This window comes from Megascapheus bottae, chromosome 24 (assembly GCF_031878675.1).
Source record: "Megascapheus bottae isolate mThoBot1 chromosome 24, mThoBot2.hap1, whole genome shotgun sequence".
Lineage (NCBI taxonomy): Eukaryota > Metazoa > Chordata > Mammalia > Rodentia > Geomyidae > Megascapheus > Megascapheus bottae.
Genome location: NC_143532.1, coordinates 26,410,985 through 26,426,618, shown reverse-complemented (window position 1 = coordinate 26,426,618; position 15,634 = coordinate 26,410,985). Strand labels below are relative to the sequence as shown.

The 15,634-nt window shown below is 44.2% G+C and overlaps 1 long non-coding RNA gene across 2 annotated transcripts; it reads left to right on the top strand.

Moving 5' to 3' along the window:
• The first annotated feature begins 256 nt into the window (after positions 1-256).
• LOC150047165 (uncharacterized) lies at positions 257-12,433 on the top strand. 2 transcript variants are annotated; one of them, XR_016539566.1, is made up of 4 exons: positions 257-334; positions 964-1,380; positions 11,144-11,191; positions 11,362-12,433. It is a non-coding gene; the product is annotated as an uncharacterized LOC150047165 (long non-coding RNA). The 2 variants fall into 2 exon arrangements; XR_016539565.1 differs by having other exon boundaries at positions 11,144-12,433.
• The last annotated feature ends 3,201 nt before the right edge of the window (positions 12,434-15,634 follow it).

Below are 15,634 nucleotides of genomic sequence, written 5' to 3'. Positions count from 1 at the left end.
CATTATAATGCCAGAAAAGTAAGCTTCCAGTACTAAATAAAAATAAAAATTCAGGGTCTGGTAAACATTTTTTCAGATATTTATCCCTTCTCTCCAACTTAAGAAAAAGCAAAAATTTCTTTATTCTTTTTGGAGTGGGGTGGGGTAAGCAGGTATCAGTAATGGTACTGGTTAAAAAAAAGAAGTTTGAATTTTGTTTGTTTAAATTTGTTCAGAGCCAGATGTTGATGGCTTACATTTGAAATCCTAACTACTCAGGAGGATAAGATGCAGAAGATTGAAGTTCAAAACCCACCTCGAAAGAAAAAAAAATCTGTAAGACTTCATCTCCAAGGTAACAAGCAAAAAAGCAGGGATGGAAGCTGGGTGCTGTTGTTCTTGCCTGTAATCCTAGCTACTCCAAATGCTGAGATTTGAGGACTGTAGTTTGAAGCCTGGCCAGGCACACAAATCTTCCAGACTCTTATATTCAATTAACCAGCAAAAAAGCTGGAAGTGGAGATATCATTCAGTGATAGAGTGCCAGCCTTGAGAATAACACTAAGCTAGAGAAAGAAGCCCTGAGCTCAAGCCCCATTTAGTACACACGCACGCATGCACATGCTCACAACCAGGATGGAGGTGTGGTGCCAGTCAAACAAGTAAAGCGAATGAGAAAGGACCCGACTTTAACCCTGGTACAGCTCCCAAAATTTATTCTGAGGTGACAATGTAGCTTAGAGTAAGAGTGTTTAAGATGCTCAAATCACTGTGTTCAAAAAAATCTGTGTGTGTCTATGGATGTAAATGTGTGTATATGTATATGTGTGTGTGCAAACTGGAAAAAATACCCATAGTAGGCCTGGGCCTCAATGGGCCTCAAGAAATAGAAATTTCCTAGTTGCGCTGGAGTTAAGTCCAGAACCCATTTCAAAGACCTCACTTGAGGAAAAGCTAGCCAACTGTTTCTGTTTCTGTTAACAGGCTTCCTGCCACAAACTTCCTGCACTGCCACTGCCAGCGTTCTCACTTTACTATTAGCCTTTGTGATCTGACTCCCTTGCGTTACCCTTTACAAACTCTGTTACCCTGCTCTTCTCAGTCCAGAATTTTGAGTGGGAACTTAACTGGTTTGCCAGCATAGAATAAACCCAAGTTCTCCTACTTTTAGTTGCTTGGTTTCTCAGCAGCCTGTTTTCTGCAACATTTCTGGAGGCCCCAGCAAGAATGGAACTGTTTTGGCCCCTTGAGCCACAGGCCAGCAATAGACTTTCACTGGAGCAGGAAAGGATGGTTTTCAGTGTCTTCCTTCACCCCTGAATTCCAATCCTCAGGCACACTTGCTCCAACCAGACTCCAAGCAGAAGTGGACCAATTCTCCTGGCAACTCATCCAGACTTGGTAAGTCCCTAGGGAAAGTAAGGCTATGGTCAGGATACCAGGGGCGCTTGATCACCTTCTGAAATGCCCAGTAACTCCAGTATTCTGGGTAAAGATGAAATATCCAGGTTGACTCAGGGATTCCCTTCACTGAGAGCCCCTCTGGAGATGCCTCAGGGTCCAGTGGTACTCCAGGTGAATACCAGAGCTCATATTAGTTCAGATCTTCTCCTCACTGAGACAGTTTAGGACTGTTCACTGAGAACCCTTTGGTTTAGGCCTTCTCTTCATCAAGACATTTCAGGCTCAGGGTTTCTCTTCATGGAGATGCCTCTGGTTGTGGGCTTCTCTTCATGCTTTAAGGACCATGCTTCACTAAGAGATCTCCATTTGAAAGCTTCTCTTCACTAAGAACCCTTTGGTTCAGTGCTTCTAAGAGCCTTTTGGGTGAGGACCTCTCTTCCCTGAGATAACTTTGGTACAGAGCCTCTCTTCACCAAGAGCCCTCCAGAGATACCCCATAGGCCAGTGGCTCCCTGGGTGAAGATATGTGTCCAGGTTAGTTCTCTTTGGAGATTACAGATTTTTTTGTACTGTGTGCTCTTTGATTCGGGTCCTGACTGAGAGCCCCTGGGTTAAGACTTTTCACAGAGAGCTTTGGGGTTCAGAGCTTCTCATCAATGGGAAGTCTCACAAGATACCAAGTAGCCTGATGGTATTCCTGGTGAATATTTAATCAGGGTATCTCGCCAGCAAAAACCCTCTTAACTTATTTTCACTGGGATTCCTCTGGTTTCTCTTCATCCAGAGACATATGGTTAAGAGCCCCTCTTCACTCAAGGGGATGATGCCCCATAGTCCAAGGGTTTTCCAGGTGAAGATGTCTTCAGGTTACTTCCAGACTTCTCCTCACTAAGAATCTGTTGGTTCCAGACTGTCTTCACTGAGAACCATCTTGTTTAGAACTTATCTTTACTCTTAAGTTCAGGGGTTCCCTTCACTGAGAACCCACGGTCCAGTGGTACTCTGGGTTAGTTCGGAGCTTCTCTCCATCAAAAGAACTTTGGTTCAGAGCTGGCCTTCACCAAGAGTGCTTCTAAGTCTTCCCAGAGTATTCCAGGCAAAGATTGTGTTTCCAAGTTGGTTCAGGGCTTCTCTTCATGAAGAGCCTTCTGGTTTGGGATTCTCTTTACTCATAAAACTTTGGTTTGAGGCTTCTCTTCACTGAGACCCCCTCAGATTTAGGGCTTCTCTTAAGCAAGAGCACTCTGGGTTAGAGCCTTCACTAAGAACCCTTTGGTTCAGGGCTTCTTTTAACCAAGCACCTCCTGAAACACTGTAGAGACTGAGGTATTGCAGGTGAAGATGCATTCTCCAGGTTGCTTCAGGTTTCCTTCCCTTTACAGAGAAAGCCATCTTAGTTCACTAAGAACCTTCTGGTTCAGGACTCTCTTCACCGAGAGCCCTTTGCTATCAACAGGGCTTCTCTTCACCAAGAGTCTGCACAAGAAGCTCCATCATCCAGTAGTACTCTGGGTAAAGGTGTAGTGTCTAGTTTAATTCAGGACTTGTCTTCATCAAGAGCCCCCTGGGTTAGGGCTTCTTTTGACAAAGAGCTTTCTGTGTCAGGGTTTCTCTTCAATTAAGGCCTCTTCAGAGTCATCCAATGGTATTCCTGGTGAAGACATGATCTTTAGGTAAGTTCCAGGTTTCTTCTCACTGAAAGCCCTTTGCCTTAGGTCTTCCTTTCACCAAGACCCTTCCAGTGGAAGGTTTCTTTTCATCGAGATCCCTCTGGTTCAGAGCTTCTTTACATTCAGAGCCCTCTGGAGATGCCCCATCGACCTGCAGCACTTTGAGTGAAGATGCAATCTCCAGGTTAGTTCAGGGTTTCACTTCATCAAGAGCCTTCTGGTTCAGGGCTTCTCTTCACCCAGATCCTTTTGGTTTAGGGCTTGTCTTCACAGAGATCCCTCTGGTTCAGGGTCTGTCTTTCTCTAGAGACCTATAGTTCAGAGCTTCCTTTCACCCAGAGCCCTCAGGAAAGGCTCCATAGTCCAACATCACTCTGGGTGATGATGCAGTCTCCAGGTTAGTTCAGGACTTCTCTTCACCGAGAGCACTTTGGTACAGGACTTCTTTTCATGGAGAGACCTTTGGTTCGTAGCTTCCCTTCACCAAGAGCGCTCCCAAGATGTTGTGTGGATTGATGACATTCTGGGTGTAAGGGTATTTTCCAGGTTAGTTAAGGGCTTCCCTTCACCAAGAGCCCTTTGGTATAGGACCTGCAAATCTTTGGTTCAGAGTTTCTCTTCACCAAGAACTCTCCCAGGAACCCCTGTAGTCTAGTGATAATCCAGGTGGAGATGTAGGATCCAGGTTAGGTCCAGGCTTCTCTTCATCTAGAGCTCTCTGGGTTAGGGATTCTTTGCACTGAGTGGCACTTTGGTTCAGGACTTGTCTTCACTATGAGCCCTTTGGGTAAGGCCTTCTCCTCACAGAGAGCTTTTTGTTGCAGGTGTTCTCTTCATTGTGAGGCCTCCCAAGATAGCCCAGTGGTAGTCCTGGTGAAGATTCCATTTCCAGGTTGGTTCAGGGCTTCTCTTCATCGAGCTCCTTCTGGTTCAGAGCTTCCCTCCCCCGAGAGCCCTCTGGAGAGGCCTCATATTTCAACACTACTCTGGGTGAAGATGCTGTCTCCAGGTTTGTTCAGGGTTCTCTCCACTGAAAATTCTCGGACTCATGGCTTCTCTTCAGCAAGAACACTGGTTCAGGACTTCTCTTCACCGAGAGCTGTATGGTACAGGACTTTTCTTTACCAAGAGACCTTAAGTTCAGAGCTTTCCTTCACAGAGAGCCCTCACAGGCGGCCTATAGACCAGTGGTTCTCCAGGTGAAAATGCATTCTCCAGGTTTAGGGCTTCTCTTGACAGAGAGCATGGTTGTTCAGGACTTATCTTTACCAAGTGCCCTTTGATTCAGGGCTTCTTGTGAACTACCTCTCTCTGGTTCAGGGCTTCTCTTCATCAAGAGAGCTTTGGTTCGGAGTGTTCCTTCCCTGAGAGCCGTTTTGAAGATGCAGTCTCGAGGTTTATGAGGGGTTTTTCATCACTGAGAAACCTCAGGTTCAGCTCTTCTGTTCATCAAGAGAATGTTGGCTCAGAGCTGCCCTTCACCAAAAATCCTCCCAAGATGCCCCATGGTACAAAAGTACTTCAGGTGAAGAGGTAGTCTTCAGGTTGATTCAGGACTTCTCTTCACCCAGAGCTCTTTGTTTCAGGGCTTCACTTCATCAAAAGCCTTCCCCAAAAGGCTCCTGAGGTACCAGTAGCCTGATAGCATTGAGGGAGTAGGTGGGAAATCCAGGTTAGTTCATGGCTTCCCTTTAATGAGAGGCCTTTGGAGGAGGGTTTTACTTCATTGAGGACCCACTGGATTAGGGCTTGTGTTTACAGAGAGCCCCTAAGGTTCAGAGATTCTCCTCACCAAAATGTCTTCTGAGACATCCAGTGGCCCAGTGGTTTTCCCGGTGAAGGAAGACATGATCTCCAGGTTGGTTCAGGGCCTCTCTTCACTGAGAGCCTTTTGGTTCAGGATTTCTCTTCACCAATAGTAATTTTCTTGAGAACCCTTTGTGGCAGTGTCTCACTTCATTGAGAGCTCTGGGTCACGACTTCTCTTCACAACGAGGCCTCTCAAGATGAGAAGCACAGTAGCCCCATGGTATTCTGGTGAACAAGTAATGTCCAGATTGGTTCACAGCTTCTCTAACCAAGAATCCTCTGGTTCAGAACTGTTCTTCAACAAGACCACCCCCCTCAAGACTCAGGGCTTCTCTTCACTGAGAACCCTTCATCAAAAGGCCTCTGGAGATGGCCAGTAACCTCAGAGGAGTCTGGATGAAGATATCACCAGGTTGGTTCAGAACTTCTCTTCATCCAGAGCCCTCTGGTTACAACATTTTTTCACCAAAAGCCCTTTGGTTCAGGGGTTCTATTTACCAGTAGCACTTTAGTTTAGGGCTCCTCTTCACTGAGAGCCCTTTGGTTTTGTACTTCTCTTCACAGAGCCACCAACTTAGGGCGCCTCAAATGGAAGAGGAACTAAACCTCTGTGTGAATGATTTGCCTGATTCACTCGAGTCTTAAGTTGGAGTTTAAGGCGCCTTCACTGAGGCGGAGTTAGCCCTAACCTGCAGTTTCGTGGTGATTTCATGAGGCATAACAGTGATTCACATCCCATAATAGGACCTCTGACTAGCCTGGGGGTTTGTGGGGGACCCACCAGGGAGGATACAAGTGGTGTCTTCACTTGAAGGGGCACTCAAAGCCTTGGTTGACTTATGGAATACTTTTGACCACAATGGGTGGGTGGACGCGCTTCAAAACCTGCATGCAGCCCTAGGCTGTGTGGGCATGTATATGCTTAAACATTTCAAAAATGGATTCTCAAGAGACTATGGACTCAAAATGTCTCTCCACCCCCTCCCCCCCCCCAGATTGTGCGTGCTGTGTGAATTAAAATTGCCCACGTTCAGGATCAAAGACCCTCTGTAGGTACTCTAGACTCACCTACTGTTAGGGGCATCTGTCTGGTTGCAATAGGAATCCCAATACACTCAAATAGTTCCTCTATATTGTCTCCTGGCTCCATTTACCAACCCTGCCCCACCAGCTCTTAATTCTGCACCTACAAAAAGGACCAGAGCAGGAGTTTTCACAGTCCACACAAAGAAGCCTAAAGAGCCAACCAACGCTTACACAAAGATTTCCAAAGGAGAGAGCCCCCCCCCTCCCCGGTACCCATGCATCTGCCCAGTCTTTTGTTTGTCTCTTCTCCCTCTGTGCCAGCACCAGAGATTCAAATCTTCCTCCAGCTTCATTAGCCAATCACAATTAGAATGTGAGTTGGCCTGGGAATAGTTAGACTGTAGGACATGTGTATGACCTCAAACTACCTATTAAAAACCCCCAAAAAACTGAGTGGGTCCATGGAAGAATTAAAAATTCAGTCTTAGACTTATGATTAAGAATTGAATTGCCCAGGGGACACCCCCACTGGTCCCTCATTCTCATTCCCTTTTCACAGAAGGAACCCAGCAGTCTGAGTTCCTGAAAATCTCCACAGATGGGTGTTGTTGTATTTTCTCAGGGGTACACAGGAGATCTCCAGCTACGGTGATTGAGTATGTAGGATGATACCAGAAGGATCCCCACAGAAATGTTTAAAGTTGTCTTCAGGAAATATGGCCTAAGGGGGGAGGGGCACTACAAATTACAATCCAAAAAGTAAAGGCTTCTCCCATTTCTTAAAAAAAAGACCCTCTGAGGGAATGTTCAAAGGTCAAATCATATCTTAATATAAAGGCTTGAGCCCCAACAAAGTTTTTCTGGAAGTCAGGTGTTTTTTTTCTGGTTTTTTTTTTTTTTTTTTTTGTTCAGTGGAGACTCAAACACAAACCTGATGCTTTGGCTCATTGGCTAGCACTCTACCCACCTGAGCCATGCCTCAAAAATGGTTCTTGACTATCTGTTTAAGAAAAGAGAATCTGTTGTTGACAGGATTTTTTTCTAACATTGGTTACATCCATCTTTAAAAATTTGTAAGCATATTGGTTCACGCCTTATAATCCTATCTACTCAGGAGACTAAGATTTGAGGAGCACGGTTTGAAGTTAGGCTGGGCAAAAAAAGTCTATAAGATGCTTTACTCCAATTAAGCATCAAAAAAGCCAGAAGTTGAACTGTGGTTTAAAGTGGCATTGAGCACAGAAGCTTAGTGTCAGTAGTGGCCAGGCCTTGAATTCAAGCCCCAGAACTGGAACAAAAAAAGTCAGGCCAGGAGTTTGGCTTAGGTGGTAGAGTGCTTGCCTAGCATGCACAAAGACCCAGGTTTGATTCCTCGGTACCACATCCGTAGAAAAAGCCAGAAGTGGTGCTGTGGCTCAAGTGGTAGAGCTCTAGCCTTGAGAAAGTCCAAGGACAGTGCTCAGGTCTTGCGTTCAAGCCCCAGGACTGGCAAAAAGAAAAAAAGGAAAAAGAAAAAGGCAAAAATGGTGCAATGGCCCAAGGACAGTGCCCAGGCCCTGAGTTTAAGCCAGCACTGGCAAACAAAACAAAACAAAAAGCTACTATATTATTTGAGTTCAAAGGTTTTCTAAGAGTTCGTTCTAAATGGAAAATTAAAGGGGAAAATTGGTAAGGAGATAAGAAATTATAAAGAAAAAAGGAAGTTAATAAAGGCTTTAGAAAGAGAATTGGAAAAACAAAACAAAACAAAAAAAATGATTCCCTTTAGTTAACAAAGGATTTAAAAGGTAAAACTTGTCTTAGATGTTTGTTCCAAAATTTAAAAAGGAAAAATTAAAACAAACCTCAAAATGTTTAAGAAAGTAGCAAAGGATGTATGTCTTGAGTTTTATAAGATAGAGTTTATAGTTTTATAAACTGACCAAAAGATTTTTATCCAAAGGTCAAAATTAATACTCTGATGTAAAACCAATAACTTATTTTTTAATGTCCATTTATCAAATTAATTGCTTGGCAGGAAAGTCTGTGAGACTCTTTATTGCCTATAAATTATCAAAAAAGTCAGAAGTGATGTTGTTGCCTAAGTGGTAGAGCACTAGACTTGAGCAAAAGAAGCTCGGGGAGCCAGACAAGGTGGGTCACACCTGTAATCCTAGCTGCTCAGGAGGCAGAGATCTGAGAATCAAGGTTCAAAGCCATCCAGGGCACAAAAGGATCTGAGACTCCAATTAACCTCTAGAAAAACGGGAAGTGGGGCTTGGCTCAAGAGTAGGGTGGTAGCCTTGAGCTGAAGAGCTCAGGGACAGCGCCCAGGCTGAGTTCAAGCCCCATGACACTCCCCCCCCCCACACAAAGAAGCTCAGGGATAGTACCCAGGTCCTGAGTTCAAAACACAGGACTGGTAAAACAAAACAAAACAAAACAAAAACAACAACAAAAAACCCTGCTGAGTAACAACTAAGCTAAAGTTCATTTAAGGGTTTAATGTTTACGTCAAGGTCTTTCAGATGATCTACCTTTTCAATAAGCATATTAAAGGAAAATGCTAATTGTTATTGTGTAATATTTCTGTTCCCAAAGAATATAAGCCACCTTGGATACAAAACTAGAAAGGAGGGCCGGGAGTTTAGCCTAGTGGTAGAGTGCTTGTCTAGCATGCATGAAGATCCAGATTCGATTCCTCAGTACCACATACATAGAAAAGGCCAGAAATGGTGCTGTGGCTCAAGAGGCAGAGTGCTAGCCTTGAGGAAAAAAAGCCCAAGGACAGTGCACAGGCCCTGAGTTCAAGCCCCAGGGCTAGCAAAACAAACAAACAAACAAAAAACTGGAAAGGATACCAAGCGAACATTACCATAGCTAGCAGGCTGGGTCCATGTGTTCCTCATTGTAATCAGAAAGGCTTAGTGACATAGATGATACTGCTAATCATAATTAGTATCTGAAGTGTTATGGAAATAACTAAATTGTTTAATCACTTACTGTTTCAAATTTGCATCATGCCTACTCTTTTGCCATTACAGATTTAAACCTCTGCAACACAGAGGGTAAATGATTCTTACAAGTGCTTATTGGTCAAACTTAATTCTATTTATTCATTTATTTAATCTTGTCTTTCATGGGTTTGAACTCTGGGCCTGGGCACGATCCCTGGGCTTTTTTTCCTTTCAAGGCTAGATACTCTAATCGCTTTGAGCCATATCCCCACTTCCAGTTTTTAGGTTTTTGTTGTTTTGTTTTGTTTTTGTGCTTAATTGGAGATAAGAGTCTTATGGACTTTCCTTTCCTGCCTAGGCTGACTTCAAACCAAATCTCATCCTTCTGAGTAGCTAGGATTACAGGCATGAGCTACTGGCACCCAGCCTAACTTTTTTTCTTAATAGGCCCGGAATAAGCCTTTCTTGGGAACTGTTTATTGGTATCTTCCTTATTTAAGTTGGAAACAAAGGAGCTTATTGGCACAGACTCACCCCTTCCTCCTCAAGGTGGAACTGGACTGGGACACTTTATTCTAGCAATGAGCAAAAATGCCAGCTAGGGGCTGAGAGTTTGGCCTAGCATGCATGAACACCCGGGTTCAATTCCTTGGTACCACATACATAGAAAAAAATGCCAAAAGTGGTGCTGTGGCTCAAGTGGTAGAGCTCTAGCCTTGAGGAAACACAAGAACAAAGCTCAGGACCTTAGCCCAAACCCAGGACTAGCAAAAAAAAAAAAAATGCCAGCTAGGATTATCCTAGAAATAAGGAGAGAGATCTACCTGACCCACCACAGCAAAGCTCTTCCTGGTTCAAGGGACCATCCAGAGGAAGTTGGAAAAAGCTGCTCAGATAAGAGGGGATGCTGTCAAATCCTAAATGGTCAACATAAAACAGTCCATAATCGTGCCTATTTAATGCCTATACCTGTCTACCTTCTAACTGGGCAGGATCTTACACCTCACCTTTTTGTCACCTGCTATTTCTATAGCACCAAGAAAAACTCCAATACCCCTTCTCATGTATGGGCATACACAGCTTCTTAGAAGGAGAGCTTTACTTTTCCAACATTCAAGAGATGGTTCAGTTTGTTACTTATAGCCCCAGAGTTAAATGTGTGAGAACTGCCTTGATTATACCCTAAGCATGCCTGGGCATCTAGACTATGGGCCAGTTAGCTCTTAAGCCATAATATGTGACTTACCTTAATAATACTTGGATATGTTTTCTCACTGTTAAGAAACTATGACTCAGAGGACTAAAAAGAAAGCCTTGGGCTCGGCATGGTGCCTCACACCTGTAATCCTAGCTACGCAGGAGGCTGAGATCTGAGGATCAGGGTTCAAAGTCATCCTGGGAACTAAAGATCGTGAGACTCTTGTCTCCAATTAACCACTAGAAAAGGGGTAGTGATGCTGTGGCTCCAGGGGTAGGGTGCTAGCCTTGAGCCGAAGAGCTCAGGAATAGCGCCCAGGCCTAGAGTTCAGGCCCCACACCCAACCAAAAAAAGAAAAAGAAAAAAAAAAAGAAAGCAAAGTGCCCATTGCTCATGCCCGTAGGCATGTACTCAGGAAGCTCATGTACTCAGGAGGCTGGGATTGAGGATGGAGGTTCAAAGCCAGCCTGGGCAAGAAAATCGTAAGACTCTTGTCTCCGAAAAAGTACTCAGAAAACAACAGAAGTGGTACCATGGTATGGCTCAAGTAGTAGAGTACTAACGGCTGGGATGTAGCTTAGTGGCAAAGTATTTGCCTACTAAGAGCAATGGTTCGACCCCCCAGTACCAAAAAAGAAAAACAAAGCTCAGGGATAGAGCCCAGGCTCAGGCCTGGCAAAAAATAAAAATAAAAATGAAAAAGGGAAATTGTGCCGGGAGCATGGCTTAGTGATAAGAGTGCTTGCCTAGCATGCATGAAACCCTGGATTCAATTCCTCAGTACCACATACACAGAAAAAAGCCAGAAATGATGCTGTAGCTCAAGTGGTATAAAGCCCAAAGACAGTACTCAGGCCCTGATTTCAAGCCCCAGGCAAAAAAAAAAAAAAAGCTGTCACCTCATTATTGACATATATTGATATATCAATATATATATATAATATTATATTGATGCTTATACTTGCACCTACAGAACAGTTGACAATTATATAACAGTAGCAAATTTAACCAATACTGTACAGTGTCAGGTACCTTTGAACAGGCAGAACTAGCTATATATAACTCCATGATCCTTATCCCCTCTTACCTGCTACTAACAAGTAGATTTCATCCTCCAACAGGTCAACTGGTTAAGGGAGCAGTTTTTGCAGACCCACCTAAGTTCTGAGGTTTGAAAACAAAATCTTGTCTTCTGCTAACTAATTGGCTCCTGCCATGCGGGAAGCTACGAATAAGACTGCTCATATATATATATATATATATATATATATATATATATTCCTCATGCGTGGGCCCTGTGTGTTTAAATTACTAACAAAATTTGTGCTCTCTCACCTAGATCAAGTCAAACTATAAGTGATCACGGATATAAAAACTTTGAATAACATCTCTACACCTGCCTAGAGGTCTCTCAATTCCCCTGAGTCTCCCCTGGCAGCTGTCATGGGTTCCCTTCACCGCCCCCATTCAGCAGGAAGTAGCCAGACCCAGAGCTCAACGCCCCAATATCCCGACAGCAGTCAGAGAAAGTCTCAGAAGGGAAAAATGCAGAGAAGCATCAGCTGACCTGGTCAGCCTGCCATCCTATGGCGATGTAAGTGGATGTCAAGAGCTTACAGGTACCAGTCACCCCATGGGTCCACCCTGCGGGCATTAAGAGAGCAGCTGTCTCAGAGGAGCCAAAGGCTTGGCATGTGGAAGTTCACCAGGAAGACCTGCAAATCAGCTGGAGGAAAGAGTGAGACAACAGCCCTGCTTTGTTCACTCCTGGACTGACCAATCCACGCATGACAAAAACTGAAAAATACCCTTTTGGAGCAGATTATTGATAATAATCACTATGACTGGACTGTGTATACACCACTAGATCAGGACATTTGTTTGTTGCTCATACTATTTCCTGTTCTGTAAAGACAACCCAACGTCAGTATAACAAATGGTTGATCTACGAGTTAAAAGATAAAACTGTATGTTTTGACCCCCAAGATTGGACCCCAAAATATGACTTCAACTAAGGGCTAGAAAAATGGGGAGGCTTCTGTTGTTTGAGACTCCCCAGACTCACCTGGCACGGACTGTTACTTTCCTCTTTGGTATCTGTAAGGCCCCTTCCCTCTGACCCACTGGGATTGGTTTGATAGGATTAAGCTAAGAAAGCAAATGCATAAAAATACATGTGTTGTGCTCTAGTAAAACTGCACTAGAGAAGAGAACTGTCACAATTTTAACTGACCTCTCCAGAGCTGTGTTACTTGGAACAATCTGGCAGCTCTAGAGAAAAAGAGGAAGAGGAGTCACCCACTCAACTTGCCAGGAAGAAGGGGGCTCTGTCTCTTCCTTTGTAAGGAGTACTATTTTTATACAAACAAGTCAGACTTACAGATATGGCCCAGCAACTTAAAAAAAAAAAAAAAAAAAAAAAAAAAAAAAAAAAAAAGGATAGCTAGAACCCAGAGTGTGGCCTAGTGGTAGTGTGCTTGCCTAGCATGCATGCAGCCTGGGTTCAATTCCTCAGTACCACATACACAGAAGAAGTCAGAAGTGGTGCTGTGGCTCAAGTGGTAGAGTGCTAGTCTTGGAAAAGCTCCAGGACAGTGCTCAGGCCCTGAGTTCAAGCCCAAGGACTAATGGGGGAAAAGGGATATCCAAAAGACGACAAAAATTGGCCAGTTTGGGGGGCTTCTAAAATAACACCTGGAGTTGGACATACAGCTTCCGCCCCTTAGCTGGGCCCCTCCTTGTGATTCTTCTAGCACTGCTGTTTGGTGTTTGTATCCTAGATCTGCTTTATCAGTTTGCAAATAGAACACATGAAGCTACAACTATTAGTAACTCAGTATAGTCCCCTGGACCAGGAAAAACTTCATGTAAATAAGACTGATGCATTAGCACTCATTGGAAAAGCAATGGGTACTTTTGCTGTTCATCTCCCAGTTTTGCTGCTTTTCCACTTGCATGTGATACCTGAGGAATCAAACCCAGCTCTTCGTGCATGCTAAGCAAGCACTTTACCACTAGGCCAAATTGCAGGTGCTACTTTAGGAACCCTAAGAATTGGCCTGGGGCTTGAACTCAGGGCCTAAGTACTGTCCTGGAGCTTTTTCAAGGCTAACACTCTACCACTTGAGCCATAGCACCCTTTCTTCATTTCCTTCCTTCCTTCCTTCCTCCCTTCCTTCTTCCCTCCTGTCTGTCTTCCCACCCTCCTTCCTTCCCTTTTCTTCTTTTATCTGGTCCTGGGGCTTGAACTTAGAACCTTGGAGCTGATTCTCAGCTCAGCTTTTTCACCCAAGGCTAGCACTCTATCATCTGAGCCACAACTTGACTTCCATATTCTTTGCTGGTTAATTGATGAGAGTCTCACAGATGAGTCCTACCAGGACTGGCTTCAAACCATGATCTTCAGATCTCAATCTCCTGAGTAACAAGGATTACAGGTGGGAGCCATCAGCACCCAGCATCCTTCTCCTTTTAATAAAAGAGATGAGCAAACGTACTGGCTATAGGGATACACCTTCATGATGGCCTGAGATACTCTAAAGGAGCATCACTCAGTAGCTTCTAAAAGTAGGCTCAAATCCCTGTCTGGCCCTACTATGGAGAGAGATGGCTTATCATTTACTTTTGTGAGTCAGCTAAGCTGCTGCACATTCTAATTACCTAACATGCAGCAACAAAGCAGAAGTAGGCCGAGGGTCATGATACCCTTGCTTGAGCAATGCTTGCATAGGCCTGCAGAGCCAGCTGCCTCCACATTATCCCCTCCCCCTCATTAATGCCCTAGCCATCAGTGAACTGCTTTCCTTAGGGATCTTTCAGAGCTCAAGAGTGGATGACTTCCAAGAAATGGGATGTACTCACAAGATGAGACAAGAGTCTCCCCTGTCTAGTCTTGCCCCTTGCCTGGCACTCACACAAAATTTGGTGACATCCCTCTACACCTCCTAAATGTTAATTACCAATGTAAAGCCACACACGTGACACCTTAGCCAGCCACGAGGCAGCCTCCCTCCGCGGATGGAAATAGCTGGAAGTAGACAAGGCAAGGACAGAATTGCACAATCCTTGCCTGGGCCAATTTTCCCACCAAATTTGAATTGTTACCTAGCAACCAAAGTAATTTGGCCCACCTCAGAAAATTGCCCATTCCCAAATAGTACACAGAGTCAGCCTATACCCAGCCACCTGCCAGTCTTCAAATCTGGGTTCATTAGAATAAAGCAACGTATGCATTTGCTAACAATTGTATGAATGTATGTATGCATGCATTTGATCTACACTTGTAGTGGGACTTCAACTCAGGGCCTGAGCATGGTCCCTTAACCTTTTGCTCAGGACTGGCACTTCACCACTTGAACCACACATTTCTGCCATTTTGGTAGTTCGTTGGAGTTTAGAATCTCATAGACTTTACTCCCTGGGCTGGCTTCAAAGTGTGATCCTCAGATCCCAGCCTAGCTAGGATTATAAGCATGAACAGCGGGCACTTGGTTGGCTGACACTTAGATATTTGCACCAGTTAGATATTCAGGGCTAATGAGATGAGCTGTTCAGAGAAAGTATCTTCTAGTTAATCAGAGTCAACACAGAGTTCAAGCCATCGAGTGATTAGGTTTGTATCTAGATAGGGACATTCTGGGAGAGGCAGGAACAACTCAAGGAGACTAGTGAGAGACTGCACAGTGATCCAGGCAAGAGACAGAGGCGATTATGTGGTGGAGAAAAGAGGGGAACATTCTAAAGATGAAATCTCTAGGACTGGCTGTGGATTGGTGGTTACAGAAAGATCAAAATACCTCATAATTAGGCTTGAGCAACAGGTGACTACTATTCACTGAGATGGGGTCAAGGACCACGCAATGATGCCCCTGCCCTGAAATCCATGGGTTGAGAGCCCAGTCGCAGTGTGATATTAGGAGGTGGGGCCTTTGGGAGGTGATGAGGTCTTAAGAATGGAACCTCATGAAAGTAGTTTCATCTCTTATATAAAAGATTACTTTCTTATATAAAAGAGACTCCAGAACCCTCTTTTGGCCTTCTATCCCACATGGAATGAAAGGAGAAATCACTTGCCATAAGAAGAGAGCCCTTGCCGAATCCAGACATACTGGCTCCAGGACTGTGAGAAATGAAATTTCTGGGGGTTTTTTGGTAAGCCTTTGGTCCTTGGTCGTAGCAACCCAAACTAAGAGACGTGGCACACTTTGGACATACTCACATTCAGGATGAAGTAGGAGAAAAAATCAGAAGTAAAGTTTAGAATGTGTGTAAGAAGTTTATGACATAGAACATTGAAACCTGTTGAAATTGCTTTTAAGAAGGGAGTATGAGAGGGATTGGTTGGGGAGAGATGAGGAATGATGAAAAGGTGACCTTGATCAAGATATAGTATTCACATAACAGGGTGAATTGAAACCCTGTGTACAATTACTTAAAGCTATTAAAAATAGGTTGGGTGCTGGTGACTCACATTTGTAATCCTAGCTACATAGGAGGCTGAGATCTGAGGATCACGGTTCTAAGCCAACCCAGGCAGGAAAGTCTATGAGACTCTTATCCTATTAATCACAGAAAAAGTCAGAAGTGGTGCTGTGGCTCAAGTAGTAAGTAGA